This window comes from Ceratotherium simum, chromosome 35 (assembly GCF_057802395.1).
Source record: "Ceratotherium simum simum isolate JZ-2026a chromosome 35, ASM5780239v1, whole genome shotgun sequence".
Lineage (NCBI taxonomy): Eukaryota > Metazoa > Chordata > Mammalia > Perissodactyla > Rhinocerotidae > Ceratotherium > Ceratotherium simum.
In genome coordinates, this window is record NC_141934.1 from 1,217,781 (window position 1) to 1,234,505 (window position 16,725).

Genomic DNA, 16,725 nt, shown 5'->3' on the forward strand with positions numbered 1-16,725 from the left:
TCTTATCCTGCGAGTTTGCAGCAGCGGGAGCACCATGATTGGATTTGCGTTGGCAGATATCCCCGCAACCTCTGTGCGGAGGCTCATTTTGGAGGTGAAAGTGGCTGGGAGTGGGTTGGAGGGCCCAGGTGGCAGGCATATTTGGCTAGCACTGAGAGAGGGGCAGTGCAGAGGGGCCACACAGGGGCGGTAGAACTGATGAGATTTGGAGGTGGGGACCTAGGGGAATGTTTGAGGCTTGGGGAGCTCTGGGGGCATGTGAGCGTTTACCAAGCGTGGGTGGGTGGGCCACTTACCTGGGTGGACAGGTGTGCGTTTACCAAGATGAACAGTAGTCTGGGTGTGCGTTTACCCAGGTAGCTAGGTGGAAAGGCAGGCCATATGCTGAGAGGGACAAGAGGGCATCATGGAGGCCGCTGGGATTCTCTCCAGACCCCTCCAGTGGTCAGTGCACCCACCTGCTGCTCTGAGTGTTGGTAGCTAACGGCACACAGCTGCCTCCATCTTGGAGCATTACGCTGGGTGATGGAGCCACCTATACAGCAGCCCTCCAAAGCTGGGGGCAGAGCTCTGACAAGGACTGACTGGCATGGAGTACAAAAGGCCCGTCCCTGCTTTGCCTCAAGGGGGTTCGAATCTGTGAAGCGGCCTGTGTCTGCCCCAGTGCTTCCACGTGGGATTACATGGACACTAGCCTCTAACCACAGAGCACCTTCTTGGTCAGCCCTCTCCACTCCAGGGTGACCAACCATCTCAGTTTCCCAGGAGGAAGGACTTTCAGTGTGCAAATGAGGATGGTTAGTCACCCTGTGCTCCTGCTGTAGCTGCAAAAAAAGATGTTGAAAGGGCCGGCCTGGTGGCGTAGTGGTTAAGTTTGCGCACTCAGCTTCAGCAGCGCCAGGTTCACGGGTTCGGATCCCAGCTTCAGACCTACGCAACACTCACCAAGCCATGCTGTGGCAGTGTCCCATGTACAAAATAGAGGAAGATTGGCACGGATGTTAGCTCAGGGACCATCTTACTCAAGCAAAAAGAGAAAGATTGGCAACAGATGTTAGCTGAGGACCAATCTTCCTCACCAAAAAAAAAAAAAAAACAAAAGAGAGAGAGGTGTTGAAGACTTCAATTTTTTTCTTTCTTTTTTTTTTTTTTTGTGAGGAAGATCAGCCCTGAGCTAACATCCATGCTGATCCTCCTCTTTTTGCTGAGGAAGACCGGCTCTGAGCTAACATCTATTGCCAATCCTCCTCCTTTTTTTTTTCCCCCAAAGCCCCAGTAGATAGTTGTATTTCATAGTTGCACATCCTTCTAGTTGCTGCATGTGGGACGTGGCCTCAGCATGGCCGGAGAAGCGGTGCATCAGTGCGCGCCTGGGATCCAAACCCGGGCCGCCAGTAGCGGAGCACACGCACTTAACCACTAAGCCACGGGGCTGGCCCTTCAGTTTTTTTCTTATAAGACCCTGAAAAGACCATCAGTCAGTAACAGGTTTTGATCATTACAAGCCTAGGGTGTATTTGAGCTAGATTTGTAACCTACCACATAAAACTCTCTATATCCTATTATTCATCCCAATGAGCCAGGCAGAAAAGAATTTACTTTATTCTTTGGAATAAAAAGAAATCATTGAAAAATCATCATAAATTAAAAATATATTTAATTTCAAGGAAAAAAAGAAACAAAAATAAGAAATACAATTTTAATAAAGAAATATTGTGAAAACTCAAGTACATTTTTCAAAACATAAAATGTTGAAAACATAAACCTAATTCAGAAAAATGTTCTGTACTAAATGTAGTAAGCCTCTAGATTTTACACTTTAAAAAGGATCTTGAATTACAACAGCAGTAGCCCCAAGGAAATTAATATACCACTCTCTTTCATCTTTCTGGAGTCAAGAAATTTTTTCCCAACTTGCACAATCCAACTTTTAACTGGGGTACAGTCAGAAGGGCCTGCCAACTTCTGTGAAAATTTATCTGAGCATGTGATGCTGTCATAAAGTTTCCATTTTGTTCAAGACAGAGTGACTGCCATGGGATTATGAACTGTGCCCTCACCAGTACCAGAGATCTCACTTTGTAGATTACTGGGCCCAGAGCTATGGCTCAAAGAGCGTGATGGGGGTGAGGAAAACTGACTCAAGGATATTCTGGTTGACATGGGACACTTCAGCATGGGAAAAGCCATCACCTCTATCACTTGTGAAAACAAAGCACAGGAAAAAACACACTAAAGTTCGAGTTTACTTTAGAAATATTTAACCATTGACGCTGCTACATAATCTTTGTTTTTTAATGCTACATGGAAAGTTGGCCAATCACAGAGAAATAGTCCATGCTTCTCGATATTGGTGTGTAGACATTTCAGCTATGTATATACTGGCCAATGCTCTACATATATGTATGTGCATTATATATCAAGAGTTAAACAAATAGTTGAAAAATAAAACAAAAAAAGAGATGTCGATGGGCTGGCCCTGTGGCTTGGTGGTTAAGTGCGCGCGCTGCAATGCTGGTGGCCCGGGTTCGGATCCCGGGTGCGCATTGAGGCACCGCTTCTCCGTTCATCCTGAGGCCGAGTCCCACATACAGCAACTAGAAGGATGTGCAGCTACGACATACAACTATCCACTGGGGCTTTGGGGGGAAAAAATAAAATAAATAAAAGCTTTAAAAAAAAAAATAAGATGTCGAAGTCCTAAGCCCTTGTACCCAAATGTGAACTTATTTGGAAATAGGGTCTTTGCAGATGTAATTAAGATAAGGTCATACTGGAGTAGGGTGGGCGCTTAATCCAATATGACTGATGCCCTTATAAGAAGAGGAGAAGAGACAGAGAGGCAGACACATCAGAGAGAAGAACGCCACATGAGGACACAGACATACAGAGAGAATGCGGTGTGATGACAGAGGGAGAGATTGGAGCAATGCATCTACGGGCCAAGGGACACCAAGTATTGCCAGAAACACCAGAAAAGCAGGGAAGAACAGATTCTCCCCTAGAGCATGGCCCTGCTGACACCTTGATCTTGGACTTCTGGCCTCCAGAACTGTGACAGAATAAATTTCTGTTGTTTTAAGCCACATAGTTTGTGCTACTTGGTTAAGGCAGCCCTAGCAGACTAATACAGATTTCTTTACTCTTCTCCTAGGAGCACACCCTCAAAAATAAGTCATTGAACAAGAATCCCCATGTCAGGCTTTGCTTCTAGGGAACTTGACCTAAAACAGTTGGTACCAGGAGTGGGTGGTCCTAGGGAACTAACTCTAAGGATGACTCTCTGAAATTGGATCCAGCTGGTGGCAGTGAGGGACTATCACTGGTGGCAGGTGGAGAACTGATAGTCTCTGGGATGGGTAGGAGTGTGACAGTGAAAACTGTCAGCTGGGAGACCTGGGAGAGGAGACAAGTGGAAGGGGAGGCTGCAGCTGGTCCAGGGTCATGGGCACCTGAGTGGGAGGGGGAAATAGAAACTCTGAGAGCTGTGGGACTGAGTGGCTATTGCAAAGCACTGCTGATTCCTTGAGGAGAGAACATGATGCTGAGAAATGTTAATCAGCAGCGTAAAGCAAAGTGTGAGTGTCATAGGCCACCAGGCACATATCAAGAGATCTGCAGCCAGATGGCAGACAGAAATGAAGACTAGGGCCCACACTTAGTGGAACACAGCAGAACTGCAGGCAAGGCAAGGATCTCAACTTAGACCAGTCTCTTGCATGCAAGTCAGGGCCCTGATGGTGAAGGCATGGGACCTGACACATGATGTGTGGAGATCTGGGGGTGCACTGGAGGACTTCGAAGCCCAGACTCCCCTGAACCCTCTGGGCCTGCAGAAGCTATCTGGGAGGCTATTACAAAGAAAGCTGCTGTTAACATTCAAGTACAAGTCTTTGCATTTTCACTTCCTTTGGGTAAATCCCTAGGAGTGGAATGGCTGGATTATATAGGTTGTTTAACTTAGGAAACTGCCTTACTGTCTTCCAAAGTGGTTATTCCTTTTTACCTTCTCCCCATGAGTGTTATGTCATCTGTAAATAATGTTACTTTTTCCTTTTGGATCTTTATACCTGTTATGTATTTTTCTTCCTTTTTTTTTTTTTAAATGAAATTTCATTGAAATATAACATAATACAGAAATGTAAATAACTCATAAATGTACAGCATTGAATTTTCACAAAGTGAACATACCCATGTATCCAGCACCCAGATGAAGAAACGGTATTACTAACTCTTCAGAAGTCCTTCTCATGCCCTCTCTCAGCCACTACCCCAACAAGGTGACCATCATCTAGACTTCTAACACCATCATTAGCTTTGTCACTTTTTGAGCTTTATATAAATGGAATCACAGAGCGTGTAACTCTTTTGTGGCTGCCTTTGTTAAACATTATGTTCGTGATAGTCTCCATATTGCTGCATGTAGTGACAATTTTCTTATTCTGTTGTCATTTATTGCACTGGGCTAAGACTTCCAAGACAACATTGATTAGAAGTGGTGACTGTGCAGAGGGAGAAAGTCAAATACCATATGATCTCACTCATAAATAGAAGATAAAAACAACAGCAAACAAACACATAGAGACCGAGACTGGATTGGTGGTTACCAGAGGGGAAGTGGGGAGAGAGGAGGTGAAAGGGGTAATTAGGCACCTGTGTGTGGTGAGGGATTGTAATTAGTCTTTGGGTGGTGAACATGATGTGATCTACACAGAAATCGAAATATAATGATATACACCTGCAATTTATATAATGTTATAAAACAATGTTATCTCAATCAAAAAAAAAAAAAAGTGGTGACTCTGGACATCCTTGCCTTATTCCTGATCTTAGGGAGAAAACGTCCAGTATTTTACCATAAAATGATAGTAACAGTAGGTTAACTGTAGGTTGTTAATAAAGTTCTTCATAATATTTCCTTATCATCCTTTTACTGTCTGCAGAATCAGTGGTGGTATCCCCTCTTTTATTCCTGACATTGGTAATTTGTGTTTATTTTTTCTGATTGAGTCTAGTTTGTCAATTTTGTTAATCTTTTCAAAGAACCATGTATTGGCTTTGTTAATTTTCCGTATTGTTTGCCTGTTTTATATATTATTGGCTACTGCTCTTATCTTCATTATATCTTTCTTTCTATTTTATTATTTTAATCTTCTTTTACTTGCATCTTAACATGGAACCTTATGTCGTTGATTTTATATCTTCTTTTCTTTTTTTTTTTTTTTAATTTTTATTTATTTATTTTTCCCCCAAAGCCCCAGTAGATAGTTGTATGCCATAGTTGCACATCCTTCTAGTTGCTGTATATGGGACGTGGCCTCAGCATGGCCGGAGAAGCGGTGCGTCGGTGCGCGCCCGGGATCCGAACCCGGGCCGCCAGCAGCGGAGCGCGCGCACTTAACCCCTAAGCCACGGGGCCGGCCCAGTATATCTTCTTTTCTAACTTAAATATTTAAAGCTATAAATTCCTACCTAATATTACTTAAGTTGCACATTGCAAATTTTGATATATTGTACTTTTATCATTAAATTTGAAATATTTTCTTATTTCTCTTTTGATTTCTTTTTTGACACATGAATTATTTAGATGTTGTTTAGTGTCCAAATATCTGGAAATTTTCTAGATATTGTGGTTTTTATCTACTTCTAACTTATTCCCATGGTTGAGCAGAGACTGAACTCTGTAAGATTCAATCTTTTGAAATTTATTGAGATTCACTTTATGGCCCAGCATATAATCTCTCTTGATGAGTGTACCATATGTACTTGGAAAGAATGTGTTGTTCTCCGTTTGTTGGATGGAAGGTTCTCTCAGTGTCAATTACGTCAAGGTGGTTAGAGGTATAGTTCAAGCCTGTAATGTCTTTATTGATTTATTCCAGTTATTCTATTAATTAACATAAGAAGGATGCTAAAACTCCAACTATGATTGTCATTTTTTCTATTTATTCCATTAATTCCATCACTTCTGGTTTCATATATTGTGAAACTCAGTTATTAGGCACATACACATTTAGGATTGTATATCTTCCTGATTAGTTGCCCTGTTATCATTAAGAAATACCCCTTTTTATGTCTCATAACAGTCTTTGTCTTGAAGTGTAGTTTTTCTGTTAGGAATATTGTCGCTCCAGCTTTCTTAAGCTTGCCATTGGTAAGGCATGTCTTTCTCATCATTTTACTCTCAGCCCCTCAGTGTCTTATGTAAAGTACGTCTCTTGTAGGCAGCATGTAGTAAGGACTTAGCTGTTTTTTAATTCAGTCTGAGTCTGACAATGTCTGCCTTTTACTTGGAATGTCTGTTCCACTTAAATTTAATGTAATGATTGATGTAGCTGAATTTGGGTCTCCTGTTTTACTCTTTGTTTTCTGTTGGTCCATCTGTTTTATTCGTCTATTTCTCCTTTCCTGCCTTCTCTTGACTCACTTTGATATATTTTAGAAGTGCATTTTAATTTTCCTATTGGCTTTTTAGCTATACCACTTTGCCCTTTTTTTTTTTTTTAAGGGTCTTGCTCTTTTTTTTTTTTTTTTTTTTTGTGAGGAAGATCAGCCCTGAGCTAACATCCGTGCTGGCCCTCCTCTTTTTGCTGAGGAAGACTGGCTCTGAGCTAACATCTATTGCCAATCATCCTCCTTTTTTCTCCCCAAAGCCCCAGTAGATAGTTGTATGTCATAGTTGCACATCCTTCTAGTTGCTGTATGTGGGACGTGGCCTCAGCATGGCCGGAGAAGCGGTGCGTCGGTGCACGCCCGGGATCTGAACCCGGGCTGCCAGTAGCAGAGCGCGCGCACTCAACCGCTAAGCCACAGGGCCGGCCCCCACTTTGCCCTTTTTGCTGGTGGCTGTAGGAATTACAGTATGTCACCTTAACCTTTTGCAGTCTACTTAACAGTTAATAGGGTACCACGTCATGTGACATGTAAGAACACTGAGACTCTATGGTTCTATTTACTGCCACACTGTCTTTTTGCAATCGTGGTTATATGTTATAAATACCAAGATGAAATGTTGTAATATTTGTTGTATTCAGTTACCTGTATTTTTTAAAGCTGAGAGGAAAAAAGCTATCTTTTATATTCACCAGAGAGTTAACATTTCTGATGCTCTCCTTTCTTCATGGAGATCTGTTTCCACCTCACATCATTTCCCTTCAGTCAACAAACTTCCTCCAATATTTCTTGAATTGCAGATCTGCTAGTAACAAATTACCTGAGTTTTTGTTTGTTTAAAAATGTCTTTATTTCCCTCATTCTCGAAGGATTTTTTGCTGGATGTAAAATTCTGGGTGTATGGGTTTTCCCCCCCAGCACATTAAAGATGCTATTCCACTGTCTACTGTTTTCAGTCATTTCTATGAAAAGTCAGCTAACATTTTTATCCTTCCCCTGTATGTAATGTGCCATTTTTCTCTGACTACTTATAATATTTATTCTTTATCTTTTGTTTTCAGATGTTTGACTATGATATGCCTAGTGGTGGTTTTCTTTGTTTTTACCCTGTTTTGGGGTATGCTAACCTTAGTGAATCTACAAATGTATGTATTTCATTAAATTTGAAAAAGTTTATACCATTATTTCTTCAAATATTTTTTCCTCTCTGTGGTAGGCAGAATAATGGCCCCCTCAAAGATGTCTACACCCTAATCCCCATAACCTGTGAGTATCTTACTTACATAGCAAAAAAGGCTTTGTAAATGTGATTAAGTTTAGGACCTTGAGATAGAGAGGTTATCCTGGAGTACTCCAGTGGGTCCAATGAAGCCACAATGGCCCTTAAAAGCAGAAGAGATGGCAGAGGGGTCAGAGTGAGGCAGCTGTGAGGAGGACTTCACCATCATTGCTGTCTTTGAAGATGGAGGAATGGGCTATGAGCCAAGGCAGCCTCTAAAAGCTTTTCAGCTTTTAGGCAAGGGGGCAGATTTTCCTTCAGAAAAGGACATAGCTCTGCTGACACCTTGGTTTTAGCCCAGTGAGACCTCTGTGGGACTTTTAACCTAGAGAAATGTAATATAATAAATTTGTGTTATTTTAAGCCACCAGGTTTGTAGCAATTTGTTATAGCAGTGACAGAAAAGTAATACATGCCCCCATTCTCCTTCTGCTCCTTCTGGGATTCCAGTGACACATATGATAGGTCTTATGATCTATCTCAGGGCCCCTCAGGTCCATGAGACTCTTTTCATTTATTCAATCAATCATTTTTCTCTCTATTGTCCAGACTGGATAATTTCTATTGATCTATCTTGAGTTCACTGACCTCTCTATCACCTCCCTTCTGCTGTTAAGCCCATCCAGTAAATTTTTTATTTCTGATATTCTATTTTTCAGTTCTAGAATTTCCATTTGTTTTTTTTTTTAAGTTTCTTTTCCTGTGCTGAGATTTCCTATCTTCTCACTTATTATGAGGATCTTTTCCTTTAAATCCTTGAACATAGTTATAATAGTTGCTTTAAAATCTTTGCTGCATCTAGGAAAAGCCTACATCTATCATCACATTTAATGTTTAAAGACTGAGTTGTTTCCCTTTAAGATTGGGAACAAGGTAAAAATGTTTGATTTCACCATTTTTATTCAACATTGTACTGGAGGTCTAGACATTTCAATAAGGCAATAAAAATAAAGATCATAAAGAAAGAAGTAAAACTAGACAGATGATATTTTTGGATGATATCACTGTTTACATAGAAAACCTCAATGTATCTACAAAAACAAATTATAGAGGTCTATAAATTAATACATAAAATCAGCAAAGTTGAATTGTGTTTCCTACCCCGACCCCCCCAAAAAAAAGATATGTTGAAGTCCTAATTCCAAGTACCTCAAAATGTGACTTTATTTGGAAATAGGATGATTGCAGATGTGATTTGTTAAATTAAGATGAAGTCTTTCTGGAGTAGGGTGAGCCCCTAATGCAATGTAACTGGTGTCCTTATAAGAATATGGCCATGTGAAGACAGACACACAGGGAGAATGCCATGTGACAACAAAAGCAGAGATTGGAGTTCTGCAGCTGCAAGCCAAGGACTGCCAAATGTTGTTGGCAAAGCCCCAGAAGCTAGGAAGAGGTAAGAAAAGATTCCCCTTCAGTCTTCAGAGACAGCATGGCCCTGTCGATACCATGATTTCAGACTTCTAGCACCCAGAACTGAGAGATAATAAATTTCTGTTGTTTTACACCACCCAGTTTGTGGTAGTTGGTTACAGCAGCCCTAGCAAACTAATACAGTCACGATGTGAAGTTAATATACAAACATTCATTGTATTTCTTAGTAGCAGCAAACAATTAGAAAATTAAATTTTTTAAAAGACCATTTATAATAGCATCAAAAAACGTAAAATACTTAGGAATAAATCTAACAAAAGGCATCTAAGACCTCTAAATTGAAAGTAAAAATATTGCTGAGCAAAATTAAAGAAGATATGAATAAATGGAGAGTGAGAGACCAAGTTCATGGATTTGGAAACTCAGTATTTCTAAGATGTAATTTCTCCCAAAATTGATCTATAGGTTCAATCCAATCCTAAACCCAATCTCAGTAGGCTTTTCTTGAAGAAATTAACAAGATGGGTCTAATATTTTATAGGAATACAAAGGACCTGGAATATTCAAAGCAATCTTGAAAACGAATAACAAAATTGGAGAACTTATGCTTTTTTACTTCAAAAACTTTCTAGAAACAACAACAACAAAAAAAACAAACATAAAAAAATGGGCAGAGGATATGAACAGACATTTTTCCAAGGAAGATATACAGATGGCCAATAGGCACGTGAAAAGATGTTCAACATCACTAATCATAAACTACACTAAGATATCACCTTACACCTGTTAGAATGGCTATATTCACAAAGACAAAAAATACAAATGTTGGAGAGGTTGTGGAGAAAAGAGAACCTTCATTCACTGCTGGTGGGAATGCAAACTGGTGCAGCCTCTATGGAAAATAGTATGGAGATTCCTCAAAAAATTAAAATAGAAATACCTTGTGATCCAGCTATCCCACTACTGGGTATTTAGCCAAAGAAGCTGAAATCAACAATCTGAAGAGGCTTATGCACCCCTATGTTCATTGAAGCATTATTCATTATAGCCAAGAAGTGGAAGCAACCCAAGTGCCCATTGACTGATGATTGGATAAGGAAGATGTGGTATATATATACAGTGGAATACGACTCAGCCACAAAAAAAGACAAAATCGTCCCATTTGCAACAACATGGATGGACCTGGAGGGTATTATGTTAAGCGAAATAAGCCAGAGAGAGAAAGACAAACACCGCATTATTTCACTCGTATGTGGAAGATAAACTAACACATGGACAGAGAGAACAGTTTGGTGGTTACCAGAGACAAGGGGGTTGGTGGGTGGGCACAAGGGGTGAAGGGATACATTTATATGGTGACTGAAAAACAATAATGTACAACTAAAATTTCACAATGTTATAAACTATTATGACATCAATGAAAAAAACTTTCTATGAAGCTACAGTAATCAACAATGTACTACTGGCGTAAGAATTGATAAGTAGATCAATGGAGCAGAATAGAGAGTCTAGAAATAGACCCACACTTACATGGCCATTTACTCCTAAACGAGGTGCCAATGAAACGTAACAGAGAAGGGAAAACCATTTCCATAAATTGTGCTGTAACAACTTGATATCTAAATGGAAAGGGCCGGCCCAGTGGCTTGGCGGTTGAGTGCGCGCGCTCTGCTGCTGGCGGCCCGGGTTTGGATCCTGGGAGCGCACCGACGCACCGCTTCTCTGGCCATGCTGAGGCCACGTCCCACATACAGCAACTAGAAGGATGTGCAACTATGACATACAACTATCTACTGGGGCTTTGGGGGAAAATAAATAAATAAAATTAAAAAAATAATAAATGGAAAAAATTTAACTTCAACTCCTACCTCAGACTATACACAAAAATTAATTTGAGAGCTACCATAGATATAAACGTAAAATCTAAAACTAAAACATTTTTAGAATAGAATAGGAAAATGTCTTCACAACAAAGAAATACTAGTCAATAATAAAAAAGAAAATTCTCTGATACACACCACCATGTGGATGAATCTTAAAAATGTTATGCTGAACAAAAGAAGCCTTTTATACAAAAGAGTATATTGTACTGTAGGAGTCCATTTCTATGAACTTTCAGAGACGGCAAAATTACTCTATGTTGAAAAACTGAGCAGTGGTTTCCTCTTGAGGGTGGGGTGGGGATGGTGTTTATCCGAGAAGGAGCATGAGGAGGCTTTCTGCAGTGAGGAAATATTCTGTATCTTGATAGGGGTGTGGATTGCAGAGGTGTATACATTTGTCAAAACTCACGAAATGATACACTTAAGGTTTGTATAAATCTTTTCATGTCAATTGTACCTTAAAAACTGCAAATAAATATTGAACTTTAGCTAATGACAGACATGCTGAAGACTTTGGACGAGAGGCGCACCAGTGTCTGCAGCTACTGGGCATGCACACAAAATAAGACGGACTGAAGGGTGCACACCCATGTGATGAAGTGAAATGCTGATAACCAGAGAACCTAGGGAGGGAGCATATGGATGATCACTGTACAATCCTTTCAAATGTTCTGAATGCTTGAAAAGTTTCATAATGAAATATTGAGAAAAAATAATATAAGTAAACTCAACAGCAACAAAAAACCAAACAACCCAACTTAAAAATGAACAAAGGACTTGAATAGATATTTCTTCAAAGAAGATATACAAATGGCCAACAAGCACCTGAAAAGATGCTCAACTTTGCTAATAATCAGGGAAATGCAAATCAAAACCACAAGATACCACTTCACATCCATTAGGATGACTATAAATGTAAACAACAGAAAATAACAAATGTTGGTGAGGATGCAGAGAAACTGAAACCCTTGTGCTTTGCTGGTTGGAATGTAAGATGGTGCTGCCATTATGGAAAACAGTTTGGTGGTTTCTCAATAAGTAAAAGATAGAATTACCATATAATCCAGCCATTCCACTTCTAGGTCTACTCCAAAAGAATTAAAAGCAGGGACTCAAGCAGATACTTGTACATCCACAATGTTCACAGCAGCATTATTCACAATGGTCAGAAGGTGGAAACAACCCAAAAGTCCACTGATGGATGAAAGGATTAAACAATGTGGTACATGCATACAATGGAATTTGGACATAACCTCTGGTTGTCAGGGGCTGAGGGTGGGAGGAAATGGGGACTTATCGTCTAACGGGTATAGAGTTTCTGTTTGAGATCATGGAAAATTTCTGGAAGTTACAGTGATTAAAGTTATACAACATTGTGAATGTACTTAATGCCACTGAATTGTACACTTAAAAATGGTTAAAGGGGAAATTCTCTGCTATGTATATTTTACCACATTAAAAACATAAAAATAGGGGCTGGGCCAGTGGCATAGCGGGTAAGTGCGCGCGCTCCACTGCTGGCAGCCAGGGGTTCGGATCCCGGGCGTGCACCAACGCACCGCTTGTCAAGCCATGCTGTGGCAGCGTCCCATATAAAGTGGAGGAAGATGGGCACGGATGTTCGCCCAGGGCCAGTCTTCCTCAGCAAAAAGAGGAGGATTGGCATGGATGTTAGCTCAGGGCTCATCTTCCTCACAAAATTAATTAATTAATTAATTAAATAAAGTGGTGATACCATTTTTAAAAAAAACATAAAATAATAGAAGAGCAAAAGGCCAAGACCACTGGACCCAATGGGCTGTCACAATCTCTTGCTCAATTTCCAGCCAGTTCTCAGGCCCAGACCTCATCTCCAAAAGTTTCCTTCCCATGACAAAGGATCCAGCAACACCGGAAAACATTTACAGTGGGGATTCTCCTAATCCTGCAAAGGGACCTATGTCCATTTACTCAGGTAACTGTATGTTGGAGAAAGGGAAAACCCGGATCATTTTAGAGCTGTTGGATTCAGGCTCCATGTTAACACTGACACCTGGGACTCAAAGTGTGATCGTGGTCTCCCTGTTAGAGCTGGGTGTAGAGAGGCCGGGCATTGCGGGGGACTGGCCCAGCTCCACGCACGGTGGGCCCGCGGCGTTCCTGACCTATCCACTGGTTATTTCTCCAGCTGTGGAATGTATAATTGGAATAGACATGTTTAGCATTTGGCAGAACATCCACAATGGTTTCTGACCTTTAGAGTAAGACCTATTTTGTGAGAGTTCCTGAACTGCCCCACCCCCCACAAACATTAAAAAAACAACGTTGCCTCCCAGGAAGAACCGCAGACGTGACTGTCATAGTTAAAGACTGAAAGGATGCAGGGTGGTGGTCTCTAGCAAATCTCGATTTGATTCATTAGTCTGGCTCCTTCAAAATCTAGATGGGTCATACAGCACCTCTTCATGATAAAACACTCAAGAAACTTGAAATAGAAGGGAACTTCCTCAACCTGATAAACGACATCTATGAAAAACCCACAGCTAAAGTCGTACTCAATGGTGAAGACTGAATCTCTTCCCTCTAAGATCAGGAACAATACAAGAATGACCACTCCCATCACTTCTGTTCGACATTGTATTGGAGGTTCTAGCCAGGGCAAGTAGGCAAGGAAAAGGAGCAGAAGGCATGCAGATTATAAAGAAGTAACGACCTCTGTTCACAAATGACATGATGGCACATATAGAAAATCCTATAGAATTCACAAAAAACTATTAGAATTAATAAACAAATTCAGCAGATTGCAAGATACAAGATCAGTGGACAAAAATCAATTGTATTTCTCTACACTTGCAGTGAACAATCTGAAAATGAAATTAAGAAAAACATTCCATTTACAATAGCATCAAAAAGAACAAAGTACCTCAGGATAAATTTAACTAAAGAAGTGAAAAATTTATACTCTGAGGGCCGGCCCCATGGCTTAGCGGTTAAGTGCACGCGCTCCACTGCTGGCGGACCGGGTTCGGATCCTGGGCATGCACCGACGCACCGCTTCTCCAGCCATGCTGAGGCCGCGTCCCACATACAGCAACTAGAAGGATGTGCAGCTATGACATACAACTATCTACTGGGGCTTTGGGGGGAAAAAATAAATAAGTAAAATCTTTAAAAAAAAAAACTTATACTCTGAAAACTACAAAACACTACTGAAGGAAATTAAAGAAGATCTAAATAAATGGAAGACATCGCATGTTCATGGATTGGCAGAATGAATTTAAGATGGCAATACTCCTCAAATTGATCTACTACAGACTCAACACAATTTCTATCAAAAGTCTAGCTAGCCTCTTTGCAGAAACTTGTAAGCTGTTCGTAAAATTCATATGAACCCTATTCAAGGGAACCAGAATAGCCAAACCAATGTTGAAAAAGAACAGAGTTGGAGGGCTCACACCTCTCTATCTCAAAACTGACAGGAAAGCTACAGTAATCAAGACAGTGTGGCACTGGTATAAGGATAGATCAATGGAGCAGAATTCAGAATCCAGGAATAAGTCCTCACGTTCATGGTCAATTGATTTCCCTCAGGGGTGGAAAAACAATTCAGTGGTGGAAAGAATAATCTTTTCAACAAATGGTGCTGAGACAACTAGATATCCACATGCAAAAGAATGAAGTTGGATCCCTAGCTCACACCATATACAAAATGATCAATCAAAGGGCTAAAACTATAAAACTTATAGTTTATAAAACATCGGGGTAAATCTTCATGACCTTGGATTTGGCAGTTGTTTCTTAGATACAACCTCAAAAGGACAAGCAACCAAAGAAAAAAATAGATACGTAGGACTTATTCAAAATTTAAAAATTTTATGCTTCAAAAGACACCATCAAGAAAGTGAAAAACAACCCATAGAATGGGAAAAAATATTTGCAAATTATATATCTGGTAAAGACTTGTATTCTGAATGTGTAAAGAACTCTCACAAACCAAAATAAAAAGAGAAATAAACCAAATTTCTAGGACTCCAGTGGTCCTATGATGGGTGTCCCTTGCTGGAACACCCCCTCAGAGTAAAGGACAAGTAGTTGCGCCCTGCACCTCCCCCCCGGGAGAGAGCGCGGGGCAGGGACGCTTCTTCAGGTTTTGGAGGCAGCATGTCCTGCACTTGGGAACACTGCCATGAGCCATTTTTTGTGTGATACAGAGCCTGCCAGCTTTGAGTCGAGCCCAGAGCAGGAAAGAGGTCTGCAGCAGGTCCAGGCTTTGGCACAAGCAGCCCTGTACCTGGCCCTGTGACCTGGGAGAGACTGTGGCCAATGCTACAGCAGAGAAAGAGTTCACCTGGGGCCTCTGGTAGATTCCAGCAGGAGAGCTGTCCTCTCCTCATGGCTGTTGGTACCTCCATGCAACGTGGGAGCTGGATTCAAAGAGCAAGCATCCCAAGATGAGAGAGAGAGAGAAGCTGTATCACCCAGCTGTGTGACCCGGCCTCAAAAATCACATAGTGTTACTTCTGCCTCATTCTATGGATTAGAAGCAAGTCACTAAGCCAGCCCATGTTTAAGGAGAAGGCAATTAGATTCCACCTCTTGAAGAGAAGAGTGTCAAAGAATTTGCTGACATATTTGAAAAGCACCACAGTGGGCCACTTACGAAGGTGGGCTGGTGAAGAGATGGGGTATGTGCAGAGGTGGACGGGTGGAGAGATGGTGCATTTACTGAGATGGAGAGGTGTGTAGGTGACCCATTTATCAAGGTGTGGAATACCAGGCAATGGACGGATTTTGAGATCTTGAGTCCTTTCCGGGCATGGTGACTGGGAAATGTTTATTGGTGATGGAAGTGGAGACACGGAGCATGTACTGGGAAGATGCTAGCCTGGAGCAGAGCGAGAGGCCAGGCCGGAGGTATCAACTGGGGAGTCATTGTCACAGAGATGGTATCTGAAGCTTCAAGGCTGGAGAGGGTCACCAAGGGTGAGAATGAGGAGGGATGAAGGAATGGCCAGGGCCGTGAGGAGGAGGGTACAGCCTTCCTGACCGCTGACCCTGTTTCCCCCATTCTAGCGGAATCAGCCTTTGATGGGTAGTCGACCCCCATGCGCTCTCTGATCTAATGGTGAGCATGCAGTTCTGTGAGGGAGGCTGGCTGGGAGAGGTTTCCACGGTCATCCAAAGGGACATGTGGGAACAGATGGGAGGTCTGGGAACATGGCAGCCATCTTGCAACTAAGAGGCAGGGCCACTCACAGAGGTGGTGGCTCCTTCACTGAGCAAATAAACAAGTCCTGGGCACCCTATATTGGGACTTTTGTAACCAGAGTTGAGTCAGCAGGTTCTGTCACTTGAAGGCCAAAACGTCCTCACTGATACTGGAGTGGAGTCAGCAAAGGAGCCTGAGGATGGGCTGGTGAGGCAGGAAGAGGGAGGGAATGTGAGTGTGTTGCCCTGCATCTGCACCTACCACTCATGGACCCCGGGCTGACTGGATTCTAACATCTCACACATCCTAACCAGGTAAGCCCTGAGAGCACCTCCAGTTAGGTCACTGTTGTTCCACAGGTTTATAGATTGGGAAACCCAGGCACAGGGAAGTGAAGGAACCTATGGAAGGTCCCACAGCCAGGAAGTGACAGTGGGGGTATAGGCCACGCAGTGTACTGATCTGTCCTTGGAGCCAACAATATCTTTTCAGAGGTCCAGAGAAGAGGGCCGCAAGCAGAAGTCCCCGACGGCAGTCCCGTGCTGCCTAATTGAAGATGAAACCGTCTTCACTGAATTTGTCAAAGAGCAGGTCACCAGCAATGTCGG